The sequence below is a fragment of the Oryctolagus cuniculus genome, chromosome 1 (assembly GCF_964237555.1).
Source record: "Oryctolagus cuniculus chromosome 1, mOryCun1.1, whole genome shotgun sequence".
Taxonomy (NCBI): domain Eukaryota; kingdom Metazoa; phylum Chordata; class Mammalia; order Lagomorpha; family Leporidae; genus Oryctolagus; species Oryctolagus cuniculus.
In genome coordinates this window covers 76,873,857-76,891,743 of record NC_091432.1, presented here as the reverse complement: position 1 = coordinate 76,891,743, position 17,887 = coordinate 76,873,857, and the positions used below count along the sequence as shown (strand labels likewise).

The window sequence follows — 17,887 nt, the reverse complement described above, 5'->3', positions numbered from 1 at the left end:
TTCAGAAAATTTAACAAAGTGATCAGTGTAGCTCTCTGATTAAAGCTGTCTGTGTGTGCTTGGCTCAGGGGGAGATGGTCTTTAATGTCTGTAAGGCAAATGGACATAAATATTATTGACCTTTGAAGTTGACAAAACTAGAGCAACAGCATTGTAAATTTCCAGTCTATGAATAGGAATTCATTTGTTGACTTATTCATTTGTTAAAAGCAATCTCATTTATTCTGTAGGTTCACCATTGTGCTAGGCACTGAGAGAGTATCGAACAAATATAAGACATGGGCCAAGTTTTAGATTTTATCCTAGGTTAAGAGATAAAAATCCTGAAATATTTGTTCTTAATGTAAGAGCAAGAGTTAGATTGTGGGCTAAAAAACAATTGATACATTGAGAGTTGAGATGTGGGAGAGACCTTTGGAGGTGGTTAGGAAAGCTTTCTGTGTTAACACTCCCTACCCCGTGATACATGCATAGCACATGTGCATTCAGGTTGGTGGTGCTGAGGGTGGCAGAGGAGAGTTTGCTTCTGGATTAAAGAAAATTATTTTGAGATACTTGTAGGTTCATATGAGGTTATAAGAAATGACACAGAGAGTCATGTTTCCCTTATCTTGCCCAGCTTATAGCTCATAATCAGGAAACTGACGTGGATACAATGTAGATTTGTCCAGTTTTACATGTACTTGTGTGTGTGCACATGCACCTTTGTGTGTGAAGTTGTATACAATTTTATCATTTGTAGCTGCAATCATTGATAAGTTACTGACTAGCTCCATCTCCCAATATTCCTTCTTGTTCTTTTATAGCCACACCTACCTCCCTACTTCCCAAAAGCGTAACCATTAATCTGTTCTCCATTTCTATAATTTTGCCCTTTCATACATGGAATTATACAATATGTAATCTTTTGGAATTAGCTTTTTACATTCAGCATAATTCCCGTGGGATGCATCCAAGTTGTGTGTTTCAATAATTTATTCATTTTATAGCTTACTAGAATCCCACAGTATAGATGTGCCAGAGATTGTTTAACCATTCACCTGTTGAATAGCATTAGGGTTATTTGTAAATTTTGACTATTATAAATAAAGCTGGTTTGAACAGGATTTTTAAAAATAGTACTTATTTAGCATAAAGTTGACTATAATCTTAGGCAGAGTTTGAAGTCAGAACCAATGTCACTTTTTCCTTGCGGATATTTCATTCATTCTTTCATTTGAACTCTTTCAACAAGTATTTTTTGAGTGAGATATTGTGCTACTTACATTCTACTAAAAAGCAAGTGAATAGAATTTACTTTTGTTGATTCCTGGATATCAGTGGCCTGCAGCTCTCCATGTATAGCTTCTTTGGAGAAAAGTAAACTACAAGTTCATGCTGTAGACCTCATGTAAATTCTTTTGGACTCTAATTGACTTCAGTATTTAAAAATTGATGATTTTACCTTCTATTCTTCTGCACAAATTCAAGGGACCTGTAAGTTTTTCCAATGATTAAAATGATTATGTAAAAAAAATCTTTAGAAATTTGAGGCCAGCATTGTGCTGCAGCCTGTGATGCCATCCTGGCTGCTCCACTTCTGATCCAGCTCCCTGCTAGTGGCCCGGGAAAAGCAGTGGAAGATGGCCCAATTGTCTGGGCCCCTGCCACCCATGGGGGAGACCCAGATGAAGCTCCTGATTCCTGACTTCGGCCTGACCTGGCCCCTGCTGTTGTGACCATCTGGGGAGTGAACCAGAGGATGGAAGATGTCTGTCTCTCCATCTTTCCCCCTCTCTTAGTAATTCTGACTTTCAAATAAATAAATCTTTTTTAAAAGAATCTTTAGAAATTAGTCTTTTGAATAGTTTCAGAAACAGAAATGGAAGAAGTTTATGCTGAAATTGCTTAAAGATCTGCTTTTCTTTTTATAAAAGTATTAGACAAGGATTTTTCCCTCAGAAAATATTAAGCATTTTTTCAAAATAATGGTTATGGGAAAGGTGAATTCTACTTTTCCTTCTGTTTTCTCTCCCTCAGGGGAGTTCATTTCCAGCTGCCCTTGAGTAAGCTATCTTGTATGTTTGAACCTATCCTGAAGCTCTGTCCTATTGCCTCTAGTAGTTAATGAATGTCTTTTCATTTTTATTTTGTTTAGAATCGCAAGAACCTCTCTGCTCAGGTGAGACTGGATTCCAGTAGACCTCATTGGTATTTTGCCCCCAGCCTTTAGTGGGGCACTCAAGTCTTTTTTACTATAGTGACCAAACATAGCTGACTTCCATGTGGAAAGAGTGTGGGCTTTCTATGACTTAAAATGCCCTTTTCTCATCTGTCACTTCTTCCCTTCCTATCTTGAAATCTCTTCTGATTGGTTCAAATGAGAAGAATGCCCAAGTAAAAAGATACTGCATTAAATATGTGCAAATGCTTCTGGGTCTCCTTAGGCAATCACATACGGTGGTGCAACTAGTGATTGTCAGGACTGATAGAAAACTAGTTTATAAGCTAGATGATAAGAACACATTTTCGTTACAACTCTATGGAATTGGGGAAAGAAATTAAAAACTAAGATTCAAAATGATGTGTTTTTTGTATTTGTGTGTGTGTGTGTGAACGTAGAGATGGGCAATTTTCTATGCTTCTAATGTGCATAAATTTAATAAAATTAGTATGTAATAAAGTTGAGTCCATGATAACATTTGTTCCCTTTGTGTCTCAGTGTAAGTAGTAATGGCATCTGATAGCCATTATTTTAGGGAATGATATAATTATGGACTCTGAATTTGAAATGAAAAAGCACTGTGGCCTGCCTAGTTCTCCTGCATCCCCTTTGGTGTTTTCTTCCACTTTTCACTCAACTAAGGTGGGAAAAAAATTAGTGAGGCAGAAGATATCAAATCTTTAGATAGGAGTTTTTTCCTTCATCTGTTAATTTATTTATTTTTGTGAGACATTCATGAGGTTCACCACATTTTCTTTTCCTCTTGGTGGCTTTGGCTTCTTATGGTAGAATGTGGCAGAAGGAATTTGAGGTTCAGCAACACTGAATTTAGTGGTTCAGCAACAATGAAAACTCAAGCTCTATTTTCAGACCCTTGCATTGCACCATCTCCATCATTAAACTTTGGCTAAGCATAGTCTTAATTTATCTGAATTCACCAATGCCTCTTCTGGGGAAATGTATGTTTTCCCCTTGGCAAAGGTGAGCATTCTCCTTGGGGTTAAAGATGAACTTCTAACTACCTTATGGAGGTTGATTTTAGTGCACTCTCTTGGATCATGCCAAGAAGTCTGCCATGGGACACGTAGCACATTGCTGTTGTGGCTGGATAGGGCCCAGCAAGCAGCTGGTGTTTTCCTGGGGCCTCTTCTCTAAGGCATGCTAACAGGAGGTCAATTCTGAGGAAATCTGTGGGTAGAATCTGAGTCAGAAAATGAGCCAGGCTAGAGAGTCCACAGGGGTCAGAGGAAGGGGCAAGAGAAGCAAGAGACATAGAAAGTACAATGCAGACCATCTAGAGAATTACTCTGTGCGGTTCAAAGATTTACCTAGCACTTACTATATGCCAGGCACTGTTATAAGCACATTATATATATCAACTCATGAATTTCTCACAACATGACAAGGTAAGGAAAGAGACCTACACAGGCTAAGTAACTCATAAGTGGCAGCAAAACTCTAGCCAGTAAGTGCAGCTACAGCATACACACTCCTGACCTCCATACCAGGCTGCTTCAAGACTTTCCATGCACTCTGCTCAGCTATCTGGAAGCTTTCTAAACCCAGTTCTTTGGGGGTGTTGTTACATAGTCATGATTGATTAATTCATTGGCCATTGATGATGAACTTTACTTTCAGCTCTTCCTACTTCTCCAGAGGGTGGTGGGTGGGACTGAAAATTGCCTCTCTCTAATCACACCTTAGTTTTTCCTGGAACCAGCTCCCATTCAGAAGCTACCACAGGGCTTCCAGCCACCAATCAATCATCTCATCAGCTTACACAAGGCACTCTTTTCCCTCCAAGATACCAAGGGTTTTAGGAGCTGTGTTTCAGGAAATGGGGACAAAGATCAAATATACATATTTCACAGTATTATAAAGAGATTTTTAATGTGGTTGAAAATTATCCCACTCTTTAGAGGAGGCTAACAATAGGTGAAAGACTGACTATTTTAACCTGCTTCTGCGACCTTTGGGATGGTGCAACTCTGGGCTTTGGAGTGAGATGAGAGGTTTACTAATAAGCTACTGGGCCATTTTCATTGTAGCAAAATTTTGCTGTGTCCTGAATTGTGCTGTTTCATTCACCTGAGTGACAGAATTTTATTGTTGGAAGGCATCTATGAAAGAGAACATCTTTTTCAGTGCCCTAACTTTGCAAATGAGGAGATAGAATTTCACAAGGTGAAAGTGACTTTCCCAGTACCACATCAAAAGGGAGCAGATGAGCTGGGAGTAAAACCAACCTTGCATAATCTCCAGACAGTATTCTCTAATACAGTGGTCTGCAGTCATGGCCCCTTTGTGCTCTGAGATGTATCTAATGAGTCATACACAGCATGCCCATAAGAGCCATTTATTGATTGACCTTTGCTAGTTAAGAATTTATAAAATGAGTGTTTTATTCCTTCCTCTGAAATCAAAATTACGGATAAAATTGTTTTACCTAAATCTTTTCAGTTTTCCTTTTATTTAAGGTATACATCAACTAGGGAAAAAAGGAGATTTTATGAGTGCTACGTGACCTTTTATTTAAGGTATACATCAACTAGGGAAAAAAGGAGATTTTATGAGTGCTACGTGACTCGTATGTTTATAGTTTTTAAAATGAAAACTTGGAATTTCATTATTTCACTTTTTTAAAAAAAGATTCATTTGTTTATTTGAAAGGCAGAGTGATAGAGAGGGGGAAAGACAGAGAAGAGAGATCTTCCATTTGCTGATTCACTCCCCAGATGGCCACAATGGCCAGGGCTGGACTGGAGATGGGAACTCCATAAAGTTCTCCCAGGTGGATACTGGGGCCCAAGCACTTGTGCCATCTTTCATTGCTTTCACAGGTGCAGCAGCAGGGAGCCAGATTGGAACTGGAGCAGCTGGGATTTGAACCAGTGCTCATATGAAATGCTGATGTTACAGGAGGTGGCTTAACCTGGTGTACCACAATGGCAGTGCACCATTATGTCACTTTATAGGCAATAGCTTATATCTATAATATTTACCTATATCTGTATATAACATAATATTTAAGAGGATATATAGAGGTGAAGTTATTGTACTTCTTTGATTTCAGTTCTTTTGTAAAATTGGAGTGATCATGGAAATTTCCTTACAGAGTTGGACTGAGGATTCAGTGAGGTGGCTTGAATAAACATTCCAGCATGGGGGATCTTCATGGAAACAATATTAATAGTCATTGTTGTTATTATTACTATTCTATTACATATAATCCTTTTACCCCTCCTAATAAGTAATTACATCTGGGTCAAAATAAGCCATATTAGGACATTCTTCTATAGGGAAAAGAAGGCTTATTTTACTAACTACCTGGAAATCAGAATCTTGGTTCTATAAGAGTACTTCAAAAAGTTTGTGGAAAAATGGAATTGAAAGATAAGCTTGTTTTTGGTGCAAGCAACTTTTGAAATCCGTGCATTATTTTTCAGAATTTTCATTTTTTGTGAACTTTTTGAACATCTTTTGTTCAATTGCTTAACAATCACCTAGACTTTCTTTGAATACTAATAGAGTGAGGAATTCTCAGGATTTTTAAATCTCTTGCAAATGATTAAGAACTAAATTGGATAGAATTTACTTGTATAGATACATTCATAGTATATATAGTGTATGTAGAATGTATGTGTCCTATGTTTCAGATAGGTTGTGTGTTCATGCACACACATGTATGTGTCCTGTTCCTCCTCACTAATCTTAGACATGACTAAGCAGTCACTCAAATCTTCAAGTCCCCACTGGTGTGTGTCTGCAGAAGGCCTTGCCATCTTCTAATGAGCCCCTTCAAGACGCTGGAAAGGCTGAGAAGAGGCTGGAACTGGTTCTGCTCTATAACTTGGGAACTTTTTCCCAAGGGATTGTGTTTGCCCCACAATTAGAACTGTGAGCTGATGTCAAGGAAGAGAAGGGTTGAATTCCCTTTGGTAGAAAGAGTCACTTTCAGCTTCAAGTCCAAACTCCAAAACCACTTCCTGAGAAACACCATCATTAGTCCCGCCTCCACCCATCCCTATGTTTACCAGTTGCTTTTGGCGGGGGAGGGTTTGGGAAGGCAGGATGGTTGAATCTTATTTCATTCTGTATTGGGTGGATTTCATCTCAGAACTCTTGCTGAAATAGGTATTATTGGAAGGGTTACCTCATGAAATAAAATTGGAGTTAGAATTCTGGAGGGTTGACCAAAGTCTCACTGGTAAGAAGTAAAACCTGTAATTCTGCAAAGAGTTCCTATCACTTAGGTTCCCTACCAGATCCAGGCTTAAGGTTTAACTTAGATTTCACTCTTTGTGTCTGAGATACCCCCTCTTGAGGACCTCCACATGATTGTACAGTTTCTCAATTCTCTGTTGTTTTTTTTTTGTTTGTTTGTTTGACTTAAATACCATTCTGTGTAGTATTCAGAGTCTGAGTCTGTTTTATTAAGCTCTTCTATAATTTTGAGTCTCTATCATCACCTCAAAATGTTTCCCAGCCATTCCCTTCCTACTACAAGAGTGGGTCCAAGTTGCTCATTAATTACATTCTTGAGCCACAGCAGCAATGAATGCAACCTGGGAAGGCAGGCTTGCTATACAAGCATGTGATTAATGACAGCTACACAGGGGAACACCTTGACTGAGAAGGGCAGTTAGCTTAGAGAGTTGCAGTAATGGTCAAGAGTGCCAAGGTCAGAGGATTTCACTTTAGCTCAGTGGTACAGATCCCATATCCCTAACCCCATGTGAACCGTCTTCCTAATGCCACTGTGAATGCCAGGGGGCAGGTAAGGTTCAGGGCCACCCATTTCTACTCCTGGGAAGAAGACTGCAGGCACACACTTGCTGGATACTAATGGTGGCTTATGAATACCTACTTTTTAAATGAAAGTGTTCTTTTGTATGTGTATAAGTCTAGGCATCCTTTTATTTTTTTGTACTCTACCCTTTCCAAAATAGTGCTTATGCTATCTTATGCATTGAACATAGTGAATTTGCATGTGATTTGTCTGAAGTTTGCTCCCTGTCCAAAGCTCAACTCAAGTCTTGACTCTTCCTGATTCTTGCCCTGATCTCTGTTTTTTTTTTTTCTTAAAGGTTATGTATTTATTTATTAGAGAGGTAGAGTTATAAGACAAAGAGAGGGAGAGACAGAAATGTCTTCCATCTGTTGGTTCACTTCCCAAATGGCTGCAATGGCCTGAGCTGAGCCTATCTGAAGTGAGGAGCCAGGAACTCCTTCTGGGTCTCCCACATGGGCACAGGGGCCATAACAGTTGGGCCATCTTCTACTGCTTTCCCAGGCCATAGCAGCGAGCTGGAACACAAGTGGAGAAGCTGGGACCTGAATCAATGTTCATATGGGATGCCAGTGTCTCAAGTGGATTCTTAGCCCAGTGTACCACAGTGCCAGCCCTGCCCTGATCTTTTTTATTTCCCCTAAAATCACACAACTGACACTGAAATATACCCTGTTGTCTAGTTCTCTTCCTCCTTTGTAAATGTGTTTGTTTCCCAGCTCCGTCACCTGGCACTTGTGTGACCTTGGATAAGCCGCATGACCTTGCTGAGCCTTAGTTTTCATATCTTTAAAGGACAGGCTTGTGATGATACTCATTCCTACCTGTTGTTCCTTTCTCCTGAGGTGGTTTGGAGGGGTGTGTGTGTGTATTACAGGATAATGTAAACCCACACTCTTATTGCTTGAGCTAAAATCTTACAATAGGAGCCAGGTCTTACTATGTAATAGTTGTGTCTATTGTGCCTAGGTTAGTCCCAAACAGAGGACACTTCGTAAGGATGGAGGAAGGCAGAAAGAGAAGAAGACTGGCCAGTTTCTGTACCCTATGATCCTTATTGTCTTTCTCTTCTTTACTATAACTACATCTTAGGAAAAAAACATTTAGTTTCTAAAAAGGCATTTTGTACCAGGCAGCAAGATACTTTGTGGACCTCCAGTAGTGTACCTCTGTATCTTTTGCTCCTTTATCTAGGTTGGCGGGTGGTCTTGATATTCATTTGTTAGTTGGTTTAATGCCCATGAGGGGAAAAAGAAACAGCTGGAAGGTACCTGAGAGATTCAGTCCAAACATCTCATTGTATAGGCACTGTCACCAGAGAGGTAAGGGAAGCCAAGGGTTTCAGTCATTAGTGATGGAGGAAGGACAGGAACCCAATTCTTCAAGTGTGCCCCTAGGCAGGGCAGAGGTTGGCTCTGATAGGTGTGTCAGTGATCATTTGTGCCTGCCTTTGGAGGTGTTTTAAAGCTTTGGCAAATATAACAAGCTCTTTTCCAGATCAGTTCAAGGTGTTTGTGATGGTTTAGGAAAAACAGCTTTGCTGCTGTAATATCATACTTCCTGCCTACTCTTCATCCTTTAGATTTATTTTTATGTGCTTCTAAACTGGGATCACACAAACAATGAAAGTCCCTTTGAAAACTTGTTGCATTGCTCAATTTTAACAATGTTTTGTATTTCAAAGCTCAGTGTCTTGCGTGTGCAGAGGTTTGAGGGACATCCCAGCTCCTCTTTACATTTTTGGTTTCTGTTGTAGGGCTCAATGTGCCTGGAACCTTTCTTCTGCCTTTACCACTGTTCTTCTCGGTTGTTGGAAGAACTTTGGGGGTAATGTAGACCTGGGCTCCAATCCAGACTTTGTTTCATGGAAGAAGCGTGAGTTTAGGTATGTCCCTTAACCTCTGAGAACTTCAGTTTCTTCACCTGTAAAATGTGGATAGTTTGTCATGTGCTATGGAGATAACTATATAACAATGAAAAAAGGTAATACAGGAAGGCAAAATGCCTGTTTCTTTTCTAACTCCTCAAGTCCAAGTCCTACCAATTAATTACACCAATTCACTTTTTATCTTCTATGATACATGCACATGCCTTTTAATGTTATTAATAGTTCATGAAGTATTTTGATTTTCAATACAAGATTATATTCTTTCTTGCTGCTTTTCATCTGGTCTTCCAGGGCTTGGTCGAACATATTCTGAAAATTGAGTATATAATTTATCCCTTTTGGAGGTTTTCTTTCCTCTTGGTAAAGGAAAGAAACCCACCGAATTGGACATCATTTATAACTTTGAATCTTCTGTGGTTCAGTTGGTTTAAAGAGAGGTTTCTCTGGGACCAATGTAATATATATTTTTCAACTCTATAAAGATGATGTCACAATTCTGAACAGCTATATATATTTTTTTTCCTAATAAGGGAAAGGCCTGAAGATTGCTTTCTTTTTGAACAGAGAAAACATTTCTTGAAAATAAATAAATATCTGGTCTTTTGGAATAATGCTACAAAATGAATTTGGATCTTTGTTGGAATTTGATACATTATTATCCAGTATTGAATGACAGAGACAGGTCTGGTGCTGGGAATATAGAGGAGAGAGAGGGAGTTGGTGTCTCTACCTCCAAGGAAAGCTCAGGCTTGTAAGGGAGACAGGTAGATAGATGCTATAAAATGAAGAGTGCTGTGAGATCACAGAGGAGGAGACTAACCCAACTTATCAGGAGCTAGGTGAGACTTGGATTGTGTCTTTTTAAAAGAGATTTATTTGAAAGAGTAACAGAAAGATAAAGAGTGTTGGTGGGGGGAGGAGGGGAGAGAAAGATCAATTTTCTGTCTGCTGATTCACATCCCAAATGGCTGCAGTGGCCTGGGCTGGGTCTGAACAAAGCCGGGAGCCATCTGGGTCTCCCATGTGGGTGGCAGGGGCCCAGGCACTGGACCATCTTTTCTGCTTTCCCAGGCACGTTAGCAGAGAGCTGGATTGGAAACGGAGTAGCCAGGACTCAAAATGGTGCTCTAATATGGTATGCTAACAGACAGCAGCTTATCTCACTGTGCCACAGTACCAGCCCCTGGATTATTTCTTGAAAGATGACCAGGAGTTTAAGAAACTGGAGAAGGTCCTTGAAGTCAGAGGGAGCTACATGTTCCAAAGGCACAGAGTTCCGAGTGGTCATAACTTGAACATCAAGCTATGGCTCCTACAATAAGCGAAATGGAGAGGAAGGCAGGGCCCAGATCTGGATGGGCCAGTGTAACACTGAGGGGATTGAGCTGTACCTTAAAGGCTGTAGGGAGCCATTGGATGTACCTCTCAGGAAGTCTTAGAGGGAGAGAAGCTCTTAGAAGTCAACATGTGGAATCTGAGGCCAAGAAAGGGGAAATGAGTTTCTGGTGGCCCTGCAGGTAATGATAATGTATGTCTTTAAAAAGTGGGGAGGAAAGTGGGAGGCAGGGTACTATCACAGTGAAACTTTAGTGTTGGCCATGTGAAGGCAGATTCTCATAGGAACATTTGGCCAAGGATTTATCATGGGACTGCATGGTTTGGGCTAATGACCCCAGCATGCCTTTTTGCATATTATTTCCTTTAAAGGAAAGGCCATCACTAACTAGAAATGCTTTTTAGCTATTTTTAGTCTGTGTGGTAGGGGGAATTAGTGGAATTCTTAAGGTCAGCTCTGGCTGTTTTTCTCCAGAAGACCAGCAGAATATTTCATGAGTTTTGTTCATTAGGGCTTTTGTCTTTCTTTAAGACATTGTAATGAGTCTCAGTCAGTCTTGTCTGAGAAATAAGTAATAAGGGGAATAGAGTTTGGAAAAACTGAACTGGGGGCTGAGGTGGTTGCTGCTCATTTTGATACTTAATGTTAAGTCCAGTTTTAGAGATGGTTGGTCATTTCTCCCACCTTCTCACAAATAGTGAAGGTCCTTATGGAACAGGACAGCTACCTTAAAGGAGGACATCATGTATGTGAAGGTCCTAGCATGATGCTTGGGCAGAGGTGGTACTGACTAATTACATGGTGGTTGCATGTAGGGGAAGGGGGGAGGGAGAGAGGAGGAGGGAGGGGGGGGTCTTCCATCCACTGCTTCATTCCTTAAAGTGTTGCACAGCCAGGTGGGCCAGACCAAAACCAGGAGTCAGGAACTTCATCTGGGTCTCCCATTTCGGTGGCAGGGATTCAAGTACTTGAGCTACGATTCACTGCTTTCCAGGTATATTAGCAGGGAGCTGGACTGGAAGCAGAATAGCCAGGACTCAGACCAGCAGTTCTATATGGCATATGGGCACTGTGCCCACTGTGCCACAACTGTCACCCCAAGGAATGCCTTTAAAGGAAAGTAATCCTGTTGCCTAGTCAACTGAGGAATGAAGGCGAATCCACAGCATGAGATTTCTAAACATGATGGAGTAAAAGCAAACTTTGTCCCACCAGTTCTGGAACCACAGTTGTCTGAGCTAGAACTCAGTGATGTTAAAATAATAACACATAACTTATGCTAATGAAAGCTATGCTCACTTATTACTGTTGGTTGGGGGTAAAAGTTTAGAGGCAGTAGCCAATGAGTGCATCTTGCAAAGTTTCCAATTTAAAAATTCTAACATTGTCAGAAAGAGATCAGTGTGCTTCCTTTCTGCTCTCTGAAATGTCTAGAGATGAGGTCATTCTTAGTTGACACAGGGCAAGAATTTTGGAGAGAGACTCTCAACACTTCAGTAACTTCTCAGTTTTTAGGCTTTTTTGCCTGTGAGGCTTTTTTGCCTGTGAGAGGTAGTATGTGGCTAAAAATGAAATGGACATAAATCTTTCCCTTAAGCCTTTAGTGGAATTTGATATGTATTTAAGTTATAATAGCGTGTATTTGAGTTAGGATAATGTTGCTGCACTGGCTGTTGAATAATTGCTATATTAGACACCTATATGTTTCTTCTCAGAAACCTAGTAAGACTGATGTGATGCCCATTTTGCGGATGAGGAGGCCAAGGCTCAGAGAAAGTTAAGTAACTAGTACAAGAGGGTCATATTGTATCTGAATCCATTTGACTCTGAAGCCTGGGCTCTTTCCTACTTCAGATAACAGACGTGTAGATAAGTGTGATGAAGGCTCAGTGAATGAGGTAATATTGCCAGCTTATGGTAGGGGTAACGGGAGGGGAAATGGACTTTAAGAGTCGATTTATGGAGGAACTGTCATTTAAGCCGGGATTTGAGTGATGGCTAAGGTTTGGGGGTGTGCAGATGTAAAGGAAAGACATTGTAGAAGGAGAGAACAGCATGAACAAAGGTCTCATGGTGATGGTTTAGAGGGAATATATGAAGAGTGGTTTGGCTGGAGTTCAAGGACTTGGAAGAGATCCATGGGTAAGAAGGTTGGATAGGAAGTTTGGAATGAGAAGGATGTCAATACTAGGATAAGAAATTTGGACTTCCTTTGCCATCAAGAGAAAGAGCTAAGGAAGGTTTTTTTTTTTTTTCCTTTTCTAAAGATTTATTTATTTGAAAGACAGAACAAGAAAGACAAGGAGAGAGAAAGACCTTCCATCTGCTGGTTAACTCCCCAAATGGCCGCATTAGGGAGGGCTGGGCCAAACTGAAGCCAAGAGCCAGGTACTCCATCTGGGTCTCCCAGATGGGTAACAATGGCCCAGGCCATCTTCTGCTACTTTCCCAGGCACAATAACAGGGAGCTGCACTGTAAGCTAAGCAGGTGGGAATTGAAATGACATTCTGATATGGAATGCTGGCTTGCAAGCAGCGGCTTCACCTGCTGCGCCACAATGCCGGCCCCAAGGGAAGGTTTTGAAGTTTGAGGTATGATGTGATCAAAGTGGTGCTTGGAGATATGAATCTAGCTGAACTGTGTATGGTAGAAGTGAGGGAGAACCAGAAATGTTCAGAGATGATCACAGCCCTCTACATGAGTTGTAGAAAAGGGAAGGAAAGGGTGAAACTGGAGGGGATTGCAGTGGTTGAATCGAGCAAACTTAGCAGTGACTGGCTACAGGACAAGGAGAATAAAGTGTCCTGGGTGGTACCTCAGTAATTTATGAGGATGTACTTTGTTAACAGGGCTCCAGGCAGCAAGTTGTGGATTAAAGGATGAATATGAAGCACTGTCTGTCCTCAGGCTATGTATTATTTTCCTATTACTCTTTTTAAAAAGATTTATTTATTCATTTCAAAGGCAGAGTTAGAGAAAGAGAGAAACATCTTCCATCCAGTGGTTCACTTCCCAAATGGCCGCAATGGCAGAGGCTAGCCTGGCTGAAGCCAGGAGCAAGGAGTTTCTTCCAGGTCTCCCACGTGGGTGCAGGGACCCAAGTGCTTGGGCCATTCTCTGCTGCTTTCCCAGGCACATCATCAGGGAGCTGGATGAGAAGTGGAGCAGCCAGGAGTTGAACTGATGCCCATATGGGATGCCATCGTTGCAGGCAGAGGCTTCACTTTCTGTGCCACAGCACTGTACCGTATTTTCCCATTACTATGCTAACAATTCTAGTTCTAAACATAAATCTATTATCTTACAGTTTCAGAAATCTCAGGTCTGAGCAGGCCTTTCAGGCTAAAGTCAAAACAAAAGGTCAGCAGGCTGAGTTCCTTCTGGAGGCCTTAGGGGGAAAGCCTTGGCTCATGTTCCCTTCCTCCGTATTCAAAACAGATCCTCATCCGTTTTCATCCTCGTAGCTCCCCTCTCTTTCTGACTGTGCTGCTTCCTTCTTATTAGGACCCTTGTGATCACACTGGCCTTCTGTAGATAGTCTGATGAAATCTTTTCATGTCAAGATCCCTAATTATATCCTCAGAGTTCCTTTTACTGTGTAAGGTGACATCATCACAGGTTCCAGGGACAGAGTGTGGACATCTTTGGAGGAGAGATTAAAAAATACATTTATGGAATATGCCTTGTCAAACTTTTTTTTATACCACCCTTGTAACCATTTTTGGCTTTACCTGTTGAATTATCTTGCTTTTCCCCTCTGATCCCTATTCTCATTCTCTCTCTCTCTCTCCCTCTCCCTCTCCCTCTCCCTCTCCCTCTCTCCCTCCTTCCCTCCCTCTCTCCCTCCACTTTATTTTTCCAATAAATGAGGCACCTGGTATGTCAAGTACCATGTTAGGTTTTGGTGACACATTATACAAACACCTCTTACCCCATTGCTTGTGGAAGCCAAATTAGAGGAGGGCTGTTAATGCAGAACCAGAAAGCGAGATGTCAGACTCTTGGTTTTTTAAAGCTGAGGTCAAGGTCAAAGATAAGAGGATTTAGAAGAATTTTTGATAATTTAAGAATGGCATCCTCCCCACACAACCTCTCTACCTCTGATACCTATTCCAAATTTAGGTTTTTTAAAATCCACTCAAAGACCCCTGTGGTATGGTGGGACAGGAGATTGCTTGCAGAAACCAAGATTTTGACTCCCTCATAAAATGGGGTTGTAGTTATTGAATGGGAGATAATCCATTGAGGTAAATAGGGAAGGCAGCAGCAATATATTCCCTCCCCAAGGTGGTCTGGAAAGGTGGTTGGGCTGATGCATATGAAACACTCACTGTGTCCCAGGTCATTGATTTTCTTATAGCAATTGGTCTAGCCCTTTATGGTCTGTTTCCTTATCTGCACTAATGTCATCCTCACGGTCACCCTGTGAGGTCAGTTTTGCTGCTTCTTGGTATAGACCAAGAAATAAACCCAGAGTCCTTAGGGGAACTGCCAAAGAATTAATAAATGATCCATCCCCTTCCAGTTATTTTTGACTCCAAAACCAATGCATTCCATGTCGCAGCAGCCTCTTATGTCAGGGTTGCAGAAAATGGATGTGTTTAGCATTATTCACCTGTGCTACTTTCAAATAAATCTCTCACAGGGGGTGGGAAACCTTTTTTCTGCCAAGGGCCATTTGGATATTTATAGTATTCATAGCCCATACAAAATAATCAACTTAAAAATTAGCCTGCTATAGATGTATTGAATTTTAAGTCCCTCCTGCAGTTGCCTTGGCAGGGCCAGACCAAATGATTTTGCAGGACTTATATGACCCACGTGCTGGATGTTCCCCACCCCTGTTTTAGAGAATGGAGATCAAAAGAAGACCTTGGACATATAGCAAGAAGTTGATGTATCTTTGATGAGATAATTAATGGCCTGACTAGATGTATCTGAGGAGGTACAGGAATAGGGAAAAGCAAATAAGACGCCTGTGGCACAAAATCTTTAGAGACAAGGTCATACCAGTGCTGATGCTGCACTTGCAGCACCTGGTTAGTACATTGCTACTTAAATTTGTGCCTCTACTATGAAGGAGGTATTCATTCTTAGGGTGCTGCAGGTGTGGGACACTGAGCTCAGTGACTTGCCTCCTTGTACTTTTTGCCATGGGTACTTGGCTGACTTCATCCCCAGGTCCTGGACTTGATTATGGGTCTGTAGGGGGAGAGGACAAGTGGGTTCAGTGGTCTCAATTCTGGCTACACATTACGATCACTGGGGTACCTTTGAAAGCTATCCTAGTTGGAGGGAAAAGGGGGGATCTCACCCCAGATCATTTAAATGAAGATCACTGGGGGAAAGTAAAGGGTGGAGCCTGGGCATTGGCTTTTTTAGAACAGCTTTTCAGGTGGTGCTAATGTTTTTTGAAACCCCCGAGTTAGTACATTTGGAGAGAGCCCCTTATTCCCAGATGGGGTAGGAATGTACAATTTCACAAAAAAGGAGCACAGCTTTCTGGAGTCTTTTGTAAAGTCTGAGCTGGTGATGGTTACAGTTCAGTTAACTTTATGATCCTGAGTTTAATTGCAGCCTAGTTAATAAATCAGCTGGCTCCTCCACTCCTTTTCTCTGAATTTCAAACCTAGAAAATAATTAAATCTAGAATTCATGTGTAATTCTTTCTGTTAGCCTGCTGGCTTTAGGAATGCTGTGAAATGCACTCCAATCCATTAATTAGCCTATTTGTAAATCCTTATTGACCTTGAAATTGTATATGTTCTGGGAGATAAAAGAGGTCTTCTCTGAATCTCCTTGCTCTAACATTAGTCAGCTGTGTGACCCTTAAGCAATTGGTCTAGCCCTTTATGGTCTGTTTCCTTATCTGCACAAAAGAACTAGTTATGACTCTGATTCAGCTGTTCACTTTTTGTGTTTGTTCTTGTCACAGCTGGAAAGCAATTTATATATAAATGAACGTGTTTAACTTTGACTACTTGCTGTGCTCTTTAGCCAGTCATCAGCCATTTCTGACCTATTGGGAATCTTTTATAATTACAGATTCCCAGACCTGGCCAAACATCCACACAACATGAGGGGACGTTTTAGAAATCAGATTCCTAAACATCAACCCTGAAGATTTCCAGTAGGTCTTGAGCAATGTCTGGGAATTTGCTGCTGATCAGCAAATACCACTGTTTTATTGGAACAATTATAAATATAATTAAAGTGATAGCAGTCTCTGGTGGGTGTTGTGGTATAGTGGGTTAAACTGCTGCTTGGGAAACCCAATCCCATATTGAAATTCCTGGTTCCAGTCCTGGCTATGTTACCCTTCCAATCCAGCTCCTTGCTAATGTGTCTGGGAGAGCAGTGGATGATGGCCCAAGTACTTGGGTCCCTGCCAGCCACATGGGAGACCCAAATGAAGTTCCTGGCTCCTGGCTCCTGGCTCCTGGCTTGGCCTTGACCTTTCTGATGTGGGCATTTGGGGAGTTAACCAGGATATCAAAGATCTATTCTCTCTCTCTTTCTTTCAAATGAATGAATGAATAAATACGGCTTTTTAAAAAAACTACCCATGAACGTGTGGACTTTTATAGCAGCTCCATGCAATGTCAGATGAACCTTTAAAACACAGTTCCTTATTGGTTTGTTGTCAAAGGAAAGTCATCCCTTTTCTAGACTTTTTTATTTTTTTAAAGATTCATTTTATTTATTTGAAAGACAGAATTACAGAGAGAAGTAGAGCCAGAGAGAGAAGGGTCTTCCGTCTGCTGGCTCACTCCCCAGATAACCACAGCAGCCAGATCTGAGCTGATCTGAAGCCAGGAGCCAGGAGCCAGGATCTTCCTCTGGGTCACCCACATCGGTGCAGGGGCCCAAGGACTTGGGCCATCTTCCACTGCTCCCAGGCCATAGCAGAGAGCTGGATTGGAAGTGGAGCAGCCAGGATTCAAACCGACACCTATATGGGATGCCAGTGCCGCAGGCTGGGGCTTTAACCTGCTGCATCACAGTGCCAGCCCTCCTTTTTCTAGACTTGATTTGAAATTTAAGCCTACGTGTGGGAGAAGGGGATTAAGATGTGGTTTAAAATGAACTTCCAGCTACCTGTTTCCCTAGCTCCTTTCTTTCTTCACTGTTTTATCACTTGGAATCTTAATATACCAAGTAAATATAGATTAAAAGAGTGGTTGTAGGGACTGGTGCTGTGGCATAATGAGGAAAGTCACCACCTGTGATGCCAGCATCCCATATGGGTGCTGGTTTGTGTCCTGGCTGTTCCACTTCAAGTCCAGGCCTGAGAAAAGCAGCAGCAGATCACTCAAGTTCTTGGGCCCCTGCTACTCATATAGGAGACCCAGAAGATGCTCCTGGCTCCTAGCTTCAGCCTGGCCCATCCCTGGCCATTATGGCCATCTGGGGAGTAAACCAACAGATGGAAGATCTCTCTCTGTACCTCCCTCTCCTCCCCCTACTTCTCTCTCCATAACTCTGACTGTCAAATACATAAATAAATCTTTAAAACAAAATTTAGGAGCCTGTGCACAGTAGGTTAAAACATCTGCCTGCAGTGCTGGCATCCCATATGGGTGCCAGCATGAGTCCTGGCTGCTCCTCTTCCGATATAGCTCCTTGCTGATGGCCTGGGATGGTATGGGATGGCCCTGGTGCTTGGGCCC

At 41.5% G+C, this 17,887-nt stretch overlaps 1 protein-coding gene across 25 annotated transcripts in view; it reads left to right on the top strand.

The window, feature by feature from the left end:
• The window catches only part of SYTL2 (synaptotagmin like 2), a 131,613-nt gene that overhangs the window by 22,462 nt on the left and 91,264 nt on the right, over window positions 1-17,887 (top strand). For 5 of the 25 annotated variants that reach the window (XM_070076386.1, XM_070076384.1, XM_070076376.1 and 2 more), the window contains exon 2: window positions 8,749-8,877. The exons of the other annotated variants lie outside the window; for them this stretch is intronic. The gene's annotated coding sequence lies outside the window, so the exon portion shown is untranslated. The remainder of the gene's footprint in view (window positions 1-8,748; window positions 8,878-17,887) is intronic. 25 annotated transcript variants of the gene reach the window in all.